The following is a 15,862-nucleotide window of genomic DNA, read 5'->3' on the forward strand; positions in this document are numbered from 1 at the left end:
AAGTGCATTCATCTTCTGGCTCATCATAGGCTTTATATGGAAACAGGTTCACTCTGATGTCTAAAGGTAACAACAGAACAAGTCACCAGACAGCAGACAGGAGAGATGGCTTCTGGCATCCCCTCCCTCTGCGACTTGGGCAAGTCAATCCCTGTCTAATACTCTATCTTTCCAAGTATGCAATGGCAAGGTTGGCCAAAATGTCTTGGATGCCTTATAACTTTAAGTGTCAAGGAAAAGTAGAAGAGAGGTGACCAGAGCTGGGAGATGGGGCTGATGTGGAGCTTCTGGTTGTAGTTATAAGATGAACACATTTTGGACATCTGTACAGCCTGGTGACTACACTTAATAATCACATATAGAATATTTGAAATTTGCTGAGGGTAATACATCCAGTATTTTCACCACATACACACATTGGTCAAACTATGTGGGATGAGGGCTGTGTTAATTTGCATGATTGTGGCCTTTATTTCACAGTCTATATGTGTAGCGTATCAAATGATCTCATTGTATATCTTAAATATATATAACTTTTATTTGTCAACCACAGGTCTCTAAAAGTAGGAGGAAATGTCTATGATTAATTTTTCATATCCAAGTCCAGCAATCTTGGGCCTTCCTTATCCAACAGGGCCACCCCTTCCATTTCCCCTCGCACATCTGCCACTTCTTGCATCTCATTAGGTTGGTGGGCAGATTTGGAGAACATTCACTCATGCATGTCTCAGAATCTGCTTCTGTTTCCTACATGTCCCGGGAACTGTGCTATTATCTGTATGCAGACATCAAGCCTTCATGTTCTTCCACAGAGGAAACTGAGCTCTCATTGTCCTCGAGATCATCTCAGGTATTATTGTCTCCTGCCTGGACTCTTATGCAGTGTCCTGGCCATCCTGGGGGCCCTGGTTCTCCCTCCCAAGTTCTTTCTCCAAGTGCAGCGGGGAATTTTGTAATAAAATGAGATGGTGACTCTTCTGCCTGCATTGGCCTCCATTTAGTGAAATAAAATCTAAACTCTCTCTTGGCCTATGAGATCATTCACCATCTGGCCACTGATAACCTCTGAAATCCCAGAAGATTGTGCAATGGGATTTTCCTCATCCCATATTTACTTCATCTCAGATCTTTCTTGCAGTTCTTGATGACTTCTACCTTCTTCCTGCCTCAAGAGTCTTTCATCTGGCTGTTAGGATCTCCAGTATTCTCCCTCCACATCTTCATGTGTGAAGAGCTTATTCTCATTCAACTTTTGGTTCAAACATCTTTTGGGTCAGCTCATCCTAGACCACACTGACTAAAGCACTCTTCTCACTCTGCTTTGTTTCCTTACAGCATGAACTTTAACTTCAGTTTGTTTCTTTTACAGTGTGAATCAACATCAAACATCATCTCAATTATCTTTCATACCCAGTGTACTGCCTTCTCTATTCCCTGTATCTGTACTATAATGCAACAGCAATGATGGGTACAGAAAGTTTGCTTGTCTTATTTCTTACCTTTATAATAATGAATGTCTTAGAGGATATACTCAGAGATAAGTGCTGGATAAATAGAAGGGATAGTGTAATGGCGAGAATTAAAGAATGATAGACAGGGAAGATGTGGGAGAAATATACTTCATTGACAAGGAGTAGTTGCGGAGTTTTTCATTTTTACCTTTGCGATGTTACCTAATGATCACACCCAAGGAAAGGAAACGGAAGTTTTCTCTATCTAATTTGCATCTTGGTCTTTATATCTTAAATTCATAGTGGTTTGGACAGACATGAGAACTAGTAAGTACAGTGCAATACCACCGAAAGAGTTACTGTCAGCCATAGGAGGAAGGAAAATGTCCAAAATGGCAGAATGGCTTTCAGCGCTTTCACTCACTGACTAAGCCCTCAGCCACTCTTTATCATGTGTAAGGCTGTAGCTTCAGACTCTGATCCCTATTTTTAAAACAAATCCATCCGACAGGAGCAATGCTTATAGCTCCTCTCTCTCTTTCATATCTCTTTGTGAATAACATTAGCATTGTTCTTAGAGACAGATAGGTTTAAATGTACATTGAGAAATGAGGGGTGAGGACAGGGGGAAGACCCTGAAAGAAAGGCTGAGTCGAAATTTTCAACACCGGGTGCACATTGGAGCCGCTGTGTACGTTTAAAAAATATTCCAATCTAGGACTACTCAAGTTTCCGATTCAATGGATTCATTGGTGCATGTATAAGGGGTAATTATAGATGTTTTTTAGAAGTTCTTTAGATGATTACATCATGTATATTCTGAGCTGAGACAACCAATCTAAGCAGTGGGATCCAAGAAGCTGTAGTTTCTTTGCAGGCGCACTCTGTCATGTGACATTATTCCCTGGAATTTCCAGGCAGATGACAGTCACTGGAAACCAACTACCCCTAAAGTGTGGGAACAGGTCTGTGCGAAGTAGGGATAGAAATGTTTCCCCCTAGATACTCATAATTTCTCTTCCTAGTTGTGACAACCAAAAATATTTCCAGGGATCACCTATTGTCCTTTGTGGGGTTTCTTCTCCAACAACTTGAAAACAGTGTGGTTATAGGAATCACACAGAGTTCTCTGGACATCTTAAAAAATCTGTGGATGATCATACCTATTGGGATCCTGAAAGAAGCCTGTGTTTGTCTTCTTTCCATTACCAAAACAAAATACCTGAGATAGGCAACTTAAAAAGAGGAAAGGTTTATTTTGGCTTTTTGTGTTAGCTGTGTCCATGATTGATTTGGTACACTACTTTACTACTCTTGGGCTTGTGATGAGATGAGGTAGGACATCGTCGTGGGGAATGTCTGATGGAGAAAAATTGCTTACCTCATGGCAGCCAGGAAGGGGGCGGGGAGAGAGAGAGAGAGAGAGCAGAGAGAGACAGAGAGAGACCAGGAAGGCCTTGGTCCTGGGATTTCCTTCACAGGCACGTCCCCAATGACCTAACTTCCTCTCACTAGGTGCCAACTCTCAAAGGTTCTTCCAGCCTTTGGAAGACCAAGCCTTCAATACATCAGCCGTTCAGGGATCTAAAGTATAACAGAGGCTTAGATTTTATTTTTAATGCAGTAATATTTATCTTTTCCTTGGCAAAAATTCAATTGCTACATGTTTAAAAACAGAAAATCTCAAATGATCCAACACATTGCCCATCACAGAAGAGGGTCTGCGAATACAAAACATCCTACTGAAGATTTTTTTTAAATACACAAGTCAGTTTAAAATGATAGAAGTTCTGTGAGAACTAAGAAATCTACAGCCTGTCGTTTAATAGGAAAAAAATTAAGACAAAAGATTTCCAGCATCCAGAATTTTGCTTATTTCCTTGTTTATAGCACCTATTTCTTTAGAAGATAAGAATTTCAGAGTCAGTGATGTATGCTGTGTACCACCAAGTTAGGACAGACTTGTCTGCCCTCTCCATGAGTCCCCCATCATTATGAAGGCAGTGGTCCTTTCTCCAGTCTCCCCTCTTACACCAGAGAAGAAGGGGATAACTGTGAGAGCAACACAGACACTGGGGTACAGGAATAAATATGACCTTTCCATTCCCCAGGATGGGATGTTCATTCACAAAGAAGCAATGTATTTGCTTAGAGGAGGAATCTGTGGATAGAACAGTTATTATCTTCACTATGATGTATACAAAGCAGGGAACAACTGGGTATCACAGTCAGTTACCTGCAAGTTTCAAAACTTCAGACTAAACAGACAGTTGAAGGGAGGTACAGACATCTTACTAATCACATCGATCCTGTTACATGCACAGTGATGCTGGCTACAGGGCACTTTATCTCCATTCCAGGGCTGAGCCAACAGAGTAGGAGAGGTGACTCCAGCCCGAAGCCCCACGGCATTGAGAAAAATACTCCACACGTGAAGCACTCACTACACACAGATAACCCCACCCTCCTGGACTGAACCCAATTTAGAAGATAGCTGCAAAACCCACTAGGGAGGCTGGAAGGATGGTAGAGAAATTTTTCCTCAAAGCCAAGAGGACTATGCATGGGAATCTTAACTAACTTGCGACCCCTCCCAGCCTCAGACCTCTGAAATGCCAGGTCAGGTCTTATTTGAAGGTAGGAAAAGGAGACTGGGATGTGGATTCTCTTTACCAAATCTTTCTATGGCCTCCAGAGCTGCACTTAATGTTCTCAGGAAGTGGCCACTGGCCAAGTAGAAGTGACACACACACCTAAGTGTGCTTACTTGGGGAACACATAGGTATGGAGGCAAGTAGGGGAAGATCACTTTGGAGTCCTGGCATGGAAAGCCCCAAGCACTCTGAAATCTAACGCAAAGGGTATTCCCAGTAGTAACTTTTTTCTGGCTTTACTTTCTACTATCATTGTTGTTAGGCTTCAGAAAATAAGACACAGACCAGTCCAAAGTCGGACTCCAAATAAAGTTGCTTCTTTTATAAATACTTGAATTACAAGTGATCCTCACTCCAGGTAATTTCAGTGACACAGTACCTCTAGGCACACAAGTTCACACGCACATGCACACGCGCACACACACACAGCTCCCCAACTTTCACAGAAAGTCTGATGGCAACCACGTAATTATAAAGGAGCCCTACCTCTCAAGAGTGAAGTAAGGGTGAGAATGACCATATCATTTCAGCCTAATGAAGCCAAAGAGGGAAGAGTATGTATGCCTCACTTAAGAAAAAATACAAACAAGATTTGCAACAATGTTTGGCTGAGATGTTAGAAAGAAAAAAATGATAATAAAACATGGAGTGCCAGATGGGAAAAGAAGAAGAAGAAGAAAACAACAACAAAAAACACCCTCTGGATTTCTGTACACAGCTTGTTCTTATTAGGTGCCTAAACCACCAGCAAACTTGGTATTCCCACTACAACAGAAATGCCTCACGCAATGGGGGAAAACAAACCAAAGGAAGAAACAAGGAAACTAAGGGTGGATGTTAGTGTAAATCTGCATTTTGGGAGAAATTTAGTCATCATTAACTCCAGAGCCCAGCGTAGTTCCCATGGAGCCCTGAAGGGAGGGGACCTCATGCCACAAAGAGCTTTGTTCCGGACAAGTCTTAGCAGTGGGTGTAAAGGGCATTGGGAAGAAATCAATGTCTGAGAAGTAATTCCTCAAGGTCTCATCGGGATTCAGCCAGCCTTTGCCAGTGATTAGTTTCAGATTTTCCCCTGCTACCCTGGGCTGGGACCCATAACAAGCTGAGAGCCTCTCTTCTAGAAATCTCTGAGCTTGTACGTCATAGAAGAGCAGGGAGCCCCACCCTGTGCGCACAGTGATGATGTGCTCATAGAAGCTCACTGACTGGATCCCACTGCCTTGTTTTCTAGAGCGCACAGACTTGACACTATTTTATGGCTGTCGTGGATCCAAGAAGAAGACATGAGCTTGGGAGCCCACTGCATACACTGACCATTCACTACCATAGGCCAGACACACATTCTCCCACCGATGTGGGATTTTGGTGGAGAGGAGCTTAGGCAATGTGTTTTCAGCCTTCCCGAGAGACACTGCTCCCAATACCTTGCTCTTGTTACTGAAGGCCAGAGCCTGGACCTTGCAGTTGTCAGCGTTTGTGTCCTCCTTGAGGATGTGCTTTACAGCATTGTGAGTGATGTGAGCATACACAGGGACCCGTGACACATTGTGCCTCACATCACTTTTGGTCAACACATCATCTGTCACCTCCTACAGTCCCGTAGAACCATCACACAGCCAGACACTGCATGTGATGGAAAAGATCCACTCCTTTGGGTCCATCACCTCCCCCCGCCCCCAGGATCCAGAGCAGGCAGTTGATAGATGGCAAGACTGCTGGGGTTGTCTCCTCCTGTGGCTAACAGTGTTCTAGAGGGATTCAGCTCAATAACACAGATGCCACAGCCCTGCTGGGTCACATCTCCAGGCTCTCAGTCCTTCAGAATGGGGATCTGGGTGATCTGGCTTGTCTGGACGTCCACTACAAATAGTGTGTTGCATTTTGTTCCACACGCCACTTGCCTATGATTCAACCACTGCGAAGCAAACACTATTAAGGGCCCCGAGTTGAAACTCTCTCTCCTTCAGAAGACTGGGAAGTTGCTGTGCTGCATAACCATGCAACAATCGAGAACAGCTGGTTTCATCCTGCAGCCTGACTTCCAGGTTCTTCAGGTAATGCACTAAGGATCTCTTCACTGGGGGAAGCCTTCTCCTTTTGTGAGGTGAGTGATCCTAGCCAAGCTGTGGACCCTGGCCATCGCTCAGGAGCTTTCTGCTTCCTGGTAACTGCTTTCCAGGCCATAGTGGGCAGCACCGCTGTGGCCCGCAGCCACTTGGGGCAGGGGAAGGGGGGGTGGTCGGACAGCAGGTCATATACTGGGCCCGCCTGGCCCGGAAATGGCCTGGACCCGCGGCAGCAGTAGAAAAACGAGAAGCAGCCAGAGGAGAGGGCGGGAAGGGGACGAAAAAGGGGAAGGGGAGGCAGCAACCAGAAGCTTTCCTACTACTCCAGGCTTAGATTTTTGTGGATTCTTGGGGCAAAAGCCCAGATCTTTCAAAATAGTGTGTGTAAGGCAGGACTCTTTTCAGTGGGGGATCCCGGAATGGATTCTCGTGGGCACTGACCATTCATCACCCTGATCTGGGTGGCTGGGCTGGAAGATGAGGGAGCTAGACAGTGCAAACCCCGCTCTAGATCGCCTGCACTGGAGTGCCAAGAGACATGTACTATTGTGGAAGCTCCGGATAAGGTTACACGTGGGTGGAAGCAGCTTTAAGGGTCAATGTAGCCTGCCTAGAGCAGAGTGAGGAACCAAGTTGGACGCATCAAAAAACCTGGGCTCCATGCCTTTTACCAATAGGTGAGGAGAAGGGCCTGAAATGCACTTTCAAGGGCCGCTGAACATATGGTAAGGACATTTTTACCCTGAACCTCAGTTACATTCTACCGTTCCCAGAAGAACCCAAGTGGCTGTACTCAAAGACACTGTTGCACCAATGAGTAGAATTAGCCACTTGTTACGACCTTACGACCCTGTGTGTCAGGAGGAGGGATGATAACAGTACCAAAGCACTGAGGCTTGTAGAAGCCTCTTGCCCCTTCTTGTTCTAGGATGTCTGAGGTCCAGGGAATTTACAACTCAAGGGACTATTAAAGTACCAAGAAGAATGATGAATTTTAAACCTAGTGAGACCTCATGGCTGGCTGGGTTTGATTTGAATGATGAATTTTAAACCTAGTGAGAGCTCATGGCTGGGTTTGATTGCATCTAAGAGATAATGATACTGTACCTATAGTACAAGAGTAATATAGACTAATTCATTCTTGCTATAATAACGATCGTACTTTTAGAAACTTATTTTAATGAAGTAAATATAAATGCATGCAGAAGTTAGCTGCAGGGATGTTCTTTATACCACTTCATTACAATGAAAAATTGATAAAGATTTAGAGATTTATCAATAGAGCACTGATTAAATACATTTCAGTTCATTTACATAAAGTCATATGTAAACTATAAGCTTAGTATTATGGAGTATCTAATTACTAGGAGGAAACTAATACACGTTTTAAGTGGATAGTAGGTTAAAATTTTTGAAAAATAAAATGGAACTGGGTAGGTATAGATGCATTAGAAAGAGACTGGAATATACGTAATCAAAGAGTAACATTAAGAATTTATAGGTGGTAGGATAATATGTTACTTAATTTTTTTCTGTTTTTATTGTGACTTCTCTATAACGTACATGTTGCTTATAAAATACGGTGTTAAAACTTAAAAGTGAGAGTACAAGCATTAGAGGGAAATAATAAGTCACATTTTACTGAACTTGGCCATATTGAAGAAATGTGGATTTAAAACTGATTTCCTTCATCTTTGGCAAAGGCCCTATCTCTTACCCCTCCCTCAATGAGACAGCATGTTCATAAATTGGTAAAGGGTTCTTACCCTCTTCAAAAGCCATATTGTCTTCAAACTGCCCAAACTTCCCACCAGAACAGACTGAGGTGACTAAATGAAAACATTTTCATGAGGAAGTTTGCCTCTATTTCTCAAAGAGGAAGAAGATAAGGAAGAGCACCCCCCATTCCAGTCTACCTTGTTCTTGAAGCTCCCAGAGCGTGTACAGTATTTTCGTCCTATGCACTTTGGCGCTGGGTTGTAGAGTATTTTATATTCTCTAATGGTTCTTTTCTTGAAGCTTGATTGAAGCCCCAATCCAGGATCACTTTTCTATATTATTTTTGTGTTTTTATTGTTTTCATCACCAAGACTGCCATTGGCATTATCACTGGTTAGCTTAGGGAGAATCCCCAGGAAAGGGAGAGTTTGCCTCTTTCTGAGATTTGGCTTTCGAGACTCTGTGATCATACTACACTGAATACGCCCAAGGGGAAACAGAAACTATTCCTTTCAATAACCACAATGCTACTAAAAGTAATAATGTATATGGGAACGATACCCATGTTTCCCTGAAAATAAGACCTTACTAGAAAATAAGTGCTGATCGTTACCATGGTGATGGCCAGTGTCATGCAAAGGATTACACTTCACTGAGCTCTTGCTTGGCTGCTACCCTGCCATGGCAGGCAGGGCCAGGTGACTGGGTCTGGCATTTTTGATCTCTAGTTTTGAAGGCTGATTATTTTCCCCTTAGGTCTTGTCTTATCTTCGGAGAAACAGGGTAGTTGTTTTATTTCTTTGCATAATTTTCACAAACATTATCTCATCAATGTTCACAGAAAAAATAAATAGGACTTCCCCCATTTTTACTGATGAGAGAAATGAAGTGCAGATAAATTAAGTGAGCATCTTGAGACTTACAAATAATTTATTGTGGGATAGAGGCTGGAATGGACGTTGCTTGATTCCATAACTGAAATTGCCTATCAGCACAAAGCCATACTTACAACTGAAGTTTCCTATGTGCTTGTTCATTTTGGGTTTTTCAAATCTTATAACAATATTCCTGTCCTCTAACATCTCTTCCTATTTGTAAACTGTAGCCCTTTCTAACTTTGGCCAGGAAATTTAAATGTGGAACAAATTAGGATTTATCCTTCCCCATGAGTCTGATTGATGGAAAATGCACACAAGTGTTTCTCTTTCAGCATAAAGAAAAAATACTGCACTTATCCCCCAAACAACCCAATAACCCACCCAAAGTACATCATTTTAGCCAATATAGTTTGTGGAAAGAACTCTACACCTGCTGATCAGGAAGGCCCCTTTCTCTACTCACCACATGTTCCATCCACCAGGACCTAGGAAGAAGTGGATTTTTGGGAGAGGCTGTGACACCAGGAAAGGGTTATAACACGCCGGTGACGTGATGAGCGGGCAAACCCCGGGAGACCCTTGCCAGGTGTGACTGAATACGTGAAGAAAGTCGGGAGCAAGTGAGTAGCCTGTTTAATGTACAGGAACCATCCCCAGTCTTAAGCCATTGCCAAGCACTGCCAAAGCCTAGGGAAATCAGTGCTAACTTCTGAAGAAGAGGAAGTAAGTGCCCAATCCAATCTGTTTTGGTTTCAGAAAAACCCAAAAGTAATGCAGAAATGAATAGATGTTATCTATGGGCAACTCATTGAAGTGTCAAACCCAAATTGTTATAATAGCCTAGGAGTCTGTATTACAGGGGTTCCCTCTTCTCTCTTTGACCTCATTTCCTTTTATTGCTCCCCTTTCTTTCTGTCCCAGTCACACTGCTGTACAGGCTGCTTTCCAAGTATGCCTGACGTTCTCCTGTCTCAGGGCCTTTGCACTTGCGGTTACCTCTCATCACCCAGATATCTACATGGTTCAAGCCCTCGGCTACATCAGAGCTTCATGCCAGTTTAATATCCTTAGTGAGAACTCCCTTTTTCCTGTTTACTCCATTAAAATTGCACCCATATAGCACCTCCCTTGTTGTATTTTTCTCCATAGCCTTTATGAAATACTATGAATTCTCCTCATTTTGATCATCGTCTGATCTTCTCACTAATATGTACACCTCATGGGTACATATTTTGGTCACTGCTGTGTTCACATGGTGTCAGTAGGCACAGGGTATTCCCTCAATGTATACAGGTGAATGAGTGAACGAATAAACTCTTGATAGGATATGTGGGCAAACACAAGGCCAGAGAAATACAGTGAGTTTTCAGAGGTCAGTTTGAAAATTCCCTAGCAAGAGGACTCGCTCTCCTAGAACCTATGTGCCTTGATTCCTGCTTTGCTTCCCCTCCCATTACCACTGCAGGATGCATTTTCAAATAGGTGCTGTTAAGTGGATGTGTGTGTAAAGATTATAGAGGAGCATTTTGCTTTAACAAATTAGCGTAGTTAAAGACAAAGGAAGAGGACAAAGTCAGCTCCCCAGAGAGACAAGGAGGAATCCCCTGCTGGTTGGAATATTAGAATTTGAGTTTCCCATTTTATTCCAATAGAAGAACTACCTTTGAGTTGGGAACAATACATCTGCATGACAATGAAGCATAACAACTTTCTCATCTAAAGGAGAACTTTAATATAGCTGTTTTATGAACAAAGTACAAACTCACAAAGGAGGACAGCGATTCTCTCTACCCTATGGATTTTTGCTCAACTTCACATTCGTCCTTTATTCCTATACCCTGTGCAACATTAAGGAATCATCAGATTGTAGGAGCCATGCCCAGTGACCTGGATGGCCATGGAGTCTGCAGGCCCTGTGCAGGTGATAATGAGGTGCCCTTCAGGAAGCTAAGAGCAAAAGGCGTGAGCTGCTTTCCTAGCACTGTGTTCCAATATATATACATGTAATGAATTAGGACAGAAGTTAGAAAAGCCCTCATAAGGAAATGGAAAATTTCTCCAGCTGGAACGTGATTTGATGATTTGACTGAGATACCTTTTTGTTTGTGGCTTCCAGGATTTTCGTTTGAGAGTCAGTTCTGCGTTGTGAGTTCTCTCACAGAACCCAGTAAAGTCAGCCTTGCATTTGTGTATGTAAAACACTCCAATAGCTTCCCATCAAAGCCTCTCTTCAACCTTCTTAGGGTTTAGATCTAAATTTTCTCTGAAAAGGCTCATGGGTCGGGGGAGGGGGTGGGCTTTCCAAAGGTGATTGGATCATGAGGACTAACCATATTCGTAGATAGATCCGTTGATGAGATCATACTTTGGTAGCATTATTGGGAGGTAATGGACACTTAGGAGTTGGGCCCATTTGGAAACAGGTCATGGGGGCATTGACCTTGAGGACTATATCTTGTTTCTGGCCCTATTACTCTTGAGTTCTCTCCCTACCCCTTGCTTCCTTGCCACCAGGAAGCAAGCAGCTTTGCTTATTACCATGACATTCTACCTCACTATAGGCCCACAGCAATGGGGCCAGCCAGCCATGGACTGCAGCCTCTAAAACTGTGAGCTAAAATAAATCTTTCCTCCCTTCAAGTTGTTTATGTCAGGTACTTTGTCACAGTGATGGAAATCTGACTGTCACAGACCTCATCTCCTTTTATCCTCGCTCTTGTTCTCTCTGGTCTCAGTATAATGAGTTTCCTTAGCTCCTTTGGTAATCTGTAGTCTCCCTCACTTCCACACTTTCCCTGGGATGTTTCCTCTGTGTGGACATCTTACGCTGTTAACTGACTAAGTCATGCCCAGTTTTTAGATCCTAGGCAATCATTGCACCCATCATGGAGAATTTCCTCCTCTGGCTGTCCAGTCATGTATTTAAGAGCTGTTGAAAGGGCCTTCACAGACACTCGCTTCACTGTGCTGGGTCTTTATCATTTTGCTGCTTCAGGTCAGGGCTGTGGGGAAACCAGCTCTTTAGTACTTCCATCATCTGAATGTTTGTGTCTCCCGTAAATTCCTATATTGAAATCCTAACTCCTCATAAAGCTAGGAGGAGGTAGGGCTTTTGGAAAGTGGTTAGATTAAGGACAGAGACCTCGTGATTGGGATTAGTAACTTTATAGAAGAGATCCAGAGAGTCAGCTCTTCCCTTCTATCACGTGAAGACACAGCCAGAAGGTACCATTTATGTTTTACTCAGCTTTCTGTGGCTGTGGAAAAACACTCAAGATAAACCATTTGAAAGGATGAAGGATTCCTTTTGGCTCATGGTTTCACAAGTTGCAGTCCATGGTCTTGTGGCTCAGTTTCGCGGGCCTATAGCAGCACAGTACCTCATGGCAGGAACGTGTACCAAGGAAGGCTGCTCCCATCACGGCTGCTCCCATCACGGCAGTCAGGAAGCAAAGAGAGAGACGAGGGGCCAGAGTCCCAGTACCCTTTTCATGGGCACGCTCCCAGTGACCCAACTTCCTTCCGCTTTGCTACCAGGTTTTGGTCTGTTGGAGTCTCCTTCTAGAGGTGATTTCCAGGCTCTTTCTGTCCTGAGCAAAGAATTGGTCAAGACAAATGCAAATGGCAATAAGGTTTTACATCTATTCATCTATTAAAGACAGAAAAAAGAAACAGGCTTTGCAGAGTGAGTTTGGACCAAGTAAAAGTAGGAAAATAAGTATACTCTACATGAGAGAGCAGGCTACAATGAAGGGATATAGTAGCAATTTCTGTAACACCCACTCTCAGGCTGATGTCAGGTTAGGCCTCCCTATCAAAAACCTGCTCAAGTTCTGGCAAGAAGTCCATGTGCAGGGCTTTGCGAACTTCTCTGTGCATGTGTCCTGGGATTTTGTCACTCCTACTTCCCTAGACAGTTCTGCCATACCCTAATCTCTTGCCTCAGCTCAACTGGACATCCTAAAGTCTCCAACACCTCCCAGTGGAACCATCTGCTGGGGACCAAGGTTCCAACCCAATCTGTGAACCATCCCCAGACCCTAAATCTCTCAAAGCCTTCAGCTTCAGCTTCCTAGTCTCTAGAGCTATGCGAAATAATTTTTTTTATTGTTTATACCCAGTTTATGATATCCATGGTATTTATATTGTAGCAGCCTGAATAAAATAAGTATGCCACCTATTTCTTTTGGGACCCAAACTGATAATATTTATGAATTTTATTGTGGTTCCTTTATTTCTTATCTTGTTCACGTTTCTTCTCTTCCCTTTTCCTTGTAGGTAGTCAGTTTCATGGGGAAAGGCAGCATATGAATTACTTTAGGTGATACAACCCTACATGACACTTTGTACATGTTAGAGTAATATTTTTAAATCAATCTTGCTTCAAATTGAGTAGATTTACTTACACGTTTATGTTTGCTTCCGAATAAAAAAAGCTTGGAGTTTGAGTTTCAGTTTTATTGCGCTCTTCAAGGAAGTAAGACTGTGATAAAATTATCTTGTAAAAAAGATCAAGAAATAAAGTGAAAGCCATGAAAAGTGTAGAGATGAGGTAAGAGCTTTTTAAAGGGCAGTTTGGGTGGAAATAGGAGAAAAGGCTCAGAAGACAGGACCCTAAAAACAGTGATGAGGATCATTCACAGCTGCTGTATCTAAGAGGGAGTTGAGCAAATGAGGTTTTTCTTGACTTAGCTCTACCTCTCAGTGCCATTTATGAAAGAATTTATTGTCAAACATTTCACCTCTGTCCACATTTTCCCCCAATAAAATATCTTTAGGAGAGTCAAAATAATTTCTTATAGTGGTCTCTGTGGTTTACTAATATAAAGTATGCTTCATTCAGAATTTGGAAAAAGAAATTCTTCTATCAGATCTTTTGTGTATTAGCTTTTCCACAAAATTCACATGCAATAGAATGTATTAGTCAAGAAACACATAAACACATTTCTTTAACAAGGGCTATAAGCAGGTAATAACCTAATGCCATTGTTTAAACTATTTTTGGTTAAGGAATGGAATCACATACTTGAGATAAAAGGAAAGGAGGATATTACTATAAAGCACAATGAAAATTATGCAGCTTGGTAAATGATTGTGCATTCAGTTGTTCTTTTATTCCTTACATATTAAATGAGCGTGTATTTATTTGTTTATTGCTTTCCAGATGAAAGACCAGGCTTTGTGAATTCAGTGATACTTCCTGCACCATAGACTCTGGAATCTAAACCAGTTTCTCCCATGTGGTTCATGAATTTCTGCATAAAAGCTTTGAAAACATTTCCCAAAAGTCCCCAGGAGCTTTCATAACCACTAATTGGCCTCTACTTTTTGGAAGTTTGGTGATCTAGAAAGTTGGAATGGAAACTGCCGTCCTGCTATAAAACACCAAGGATCCTGGGTAAAATAGAACACTTTAAAAATACTGTTGACCTTGCAAGACCTTGAAGAAAATCCACATGTTGCAAAAACAAAGAGGAAGGCAAAATCCAGAGCATGAAACCTACAAATTCAGCCACAAACAGTAGCTGCCTTCAGGGATACCAGGACCCTCCCCTGTGGGTTCTAACTCCCAAGCAAGGACCAGACCACTCAGATACCTTGTGGACATTTCGAAAAGGCACTCCACCCCAGTCCTTACCGGTTAAAAGGGGACTCTCAGGAAAGGGGGCCCTCCATGCTTACTTGCCAGGGACTGTCCTCTCTGTGCTTGGAGTCTTTTCATGACTATTAATAGCACTTGGTTCCCCTTCAGAAATATCTAGATTAGAACGACAAATTACATTTCCCTCTGTTCAAAGGCTACTTAGTAAAAGGATGGGCAAGGAAACAAAAATAGCTTCCAGCAGCCACAGAGTCAAGGCATGCCATTTCCACTTTGTGTTGCACAGGGATAAAAAAGATTTTAAGTTAATAAAAGCATGCCCTCTAAAAGTTAATAAAGATGAGCCCTTCTTCCACATGGGGTCAAAACACTGTATGAGTATCTGTCTGTATATATTGTATTTAAAAGCTGGAAAACTGAAGAGAGAAAAATCACTCATACTTTCTCAATCCAAATAAAACACCATTATCTTTTCTTTATTCCTATTTCAGATTAGTTCAATTTTCATCAGTTTTACATTAGATCATATCTTATAAATAATTTTACGTGCTGACATTTTACTAACCCCAGTGAAGGGTTCTATCTGGAATGCTGTAAACCTTGCAAACAATATTTACAATCTCTATTTGTATTCTATTTATTGGCTGCAATTTAAGCAAAACCCAGCATTGGGCATTTAAGTTGTCACCAGTATTTGCTATTAGAGCAAATATCATGATGGAAATATTTGAGCATAAATCTTTCTTGACATTTGGTTGAGGTTCTCTAGAGTGAAATTACTGGGTCAAAGTATAAGGCCTGTGATAAAATGTCTTGACACAGGTTGTTGCCAGTTGGTTTCCAAAATAGTGTATCAATTTTCATTCTACTTTGACGGAATTGAGCAGTCGTTTATTAAACCGTGTTCCTGGACAGGTTATGAATATCTAGAGCTCTTTGGAATCACCCACTCTTTCCTCAGCATGGAGGGCCCTGCTCAGGGATTTTCCATAAATCACCAGTAGGTTGAGGGCCATGAATCTGAATCCAGGAAAGGAGGAAAGAAAGGAACAGAATGAGCCACAGCCCTGTCACTGTGAATCTTGGCAATAGAAATCTCATAACTCAGACAGCCAGGATATAAAAAGGATATTAAAGCTGTAAATAATTTCCAATTAGCATTATTATCTATGTGCTAGGCTGCTCAGCTGTGAGATTTCCGTGGGTAACAGAGAAATCTGGATGTCCCTCACCTTTTTGAAGAAATACCTTCAGGCCATCTCTGGTAGAAAAGATAAAATATCCAGAGCTCAGCCCAAAGATAATCCTTAGATTTTAAAGAACCATTTCACAAGTACAAAGCACCCATCTTTCTTGAGAGACTCGTACAGCTTAATCATATTTCTGAAGAAAGATTTTCCATTATACAAATGGAAAGACCACGGGCCATAAGGAATAGTAGTTTGAGGTTTAAATTCTGTATTTCTCTCAAACATTACCACCTGAAGTTGTC

General features: G+C 42.1%; 1 long non-coding RNA gene and 1 pseudogene across 1 annotated transcript in view; one reads left to right on the forward strand and one right to left on the reverse strand.

Moving 5' to 3' along the window:
* Nucleotides 1-14,825, forward strand: part of LOC110345548 (uncharacterized) — a 161,226-nt gene extending 146,401 nt beyond the window's left edge. The window contains exons 3-4 of the long non-coding RNA XR_015444839.1: nucleotides 9,251-9,388; nucleotides 13,933-14,825. This is a non-coding gene — a long non-coding RNA (uncharacterized LOC110345548). The remainder of the gene's footprint in view (nucleotides 1-9,250; nucleotides 9,389-13,932) is intronic.
* Nucleotides 4,982-6,289, reverse strand: LOC101702805 (DDB1- and CUL4-associated factor 12 pseudogene; annotated as a pseudogene).
* Nucleotides 14,826-15,862: the final 1,037 nt, after the last annotated feature.

Source organism: Heterocephalus glaber, unplaced genomic scaffold (genome assembly GCF_053883595.1).
Source record: "Heterocephalus glaber isolate CG9 unplaced genomic scaffold, H.glaber_assembly_v1.0 deba00001606, whole genome shotgun sequence".
Classification (NCBI taxonomy): Eukaryota; Metazoa; Chordata; class Mammalia; order Rodentia; family Bathyergidae; genus Heterocephalus; species Heterocephalus glaber.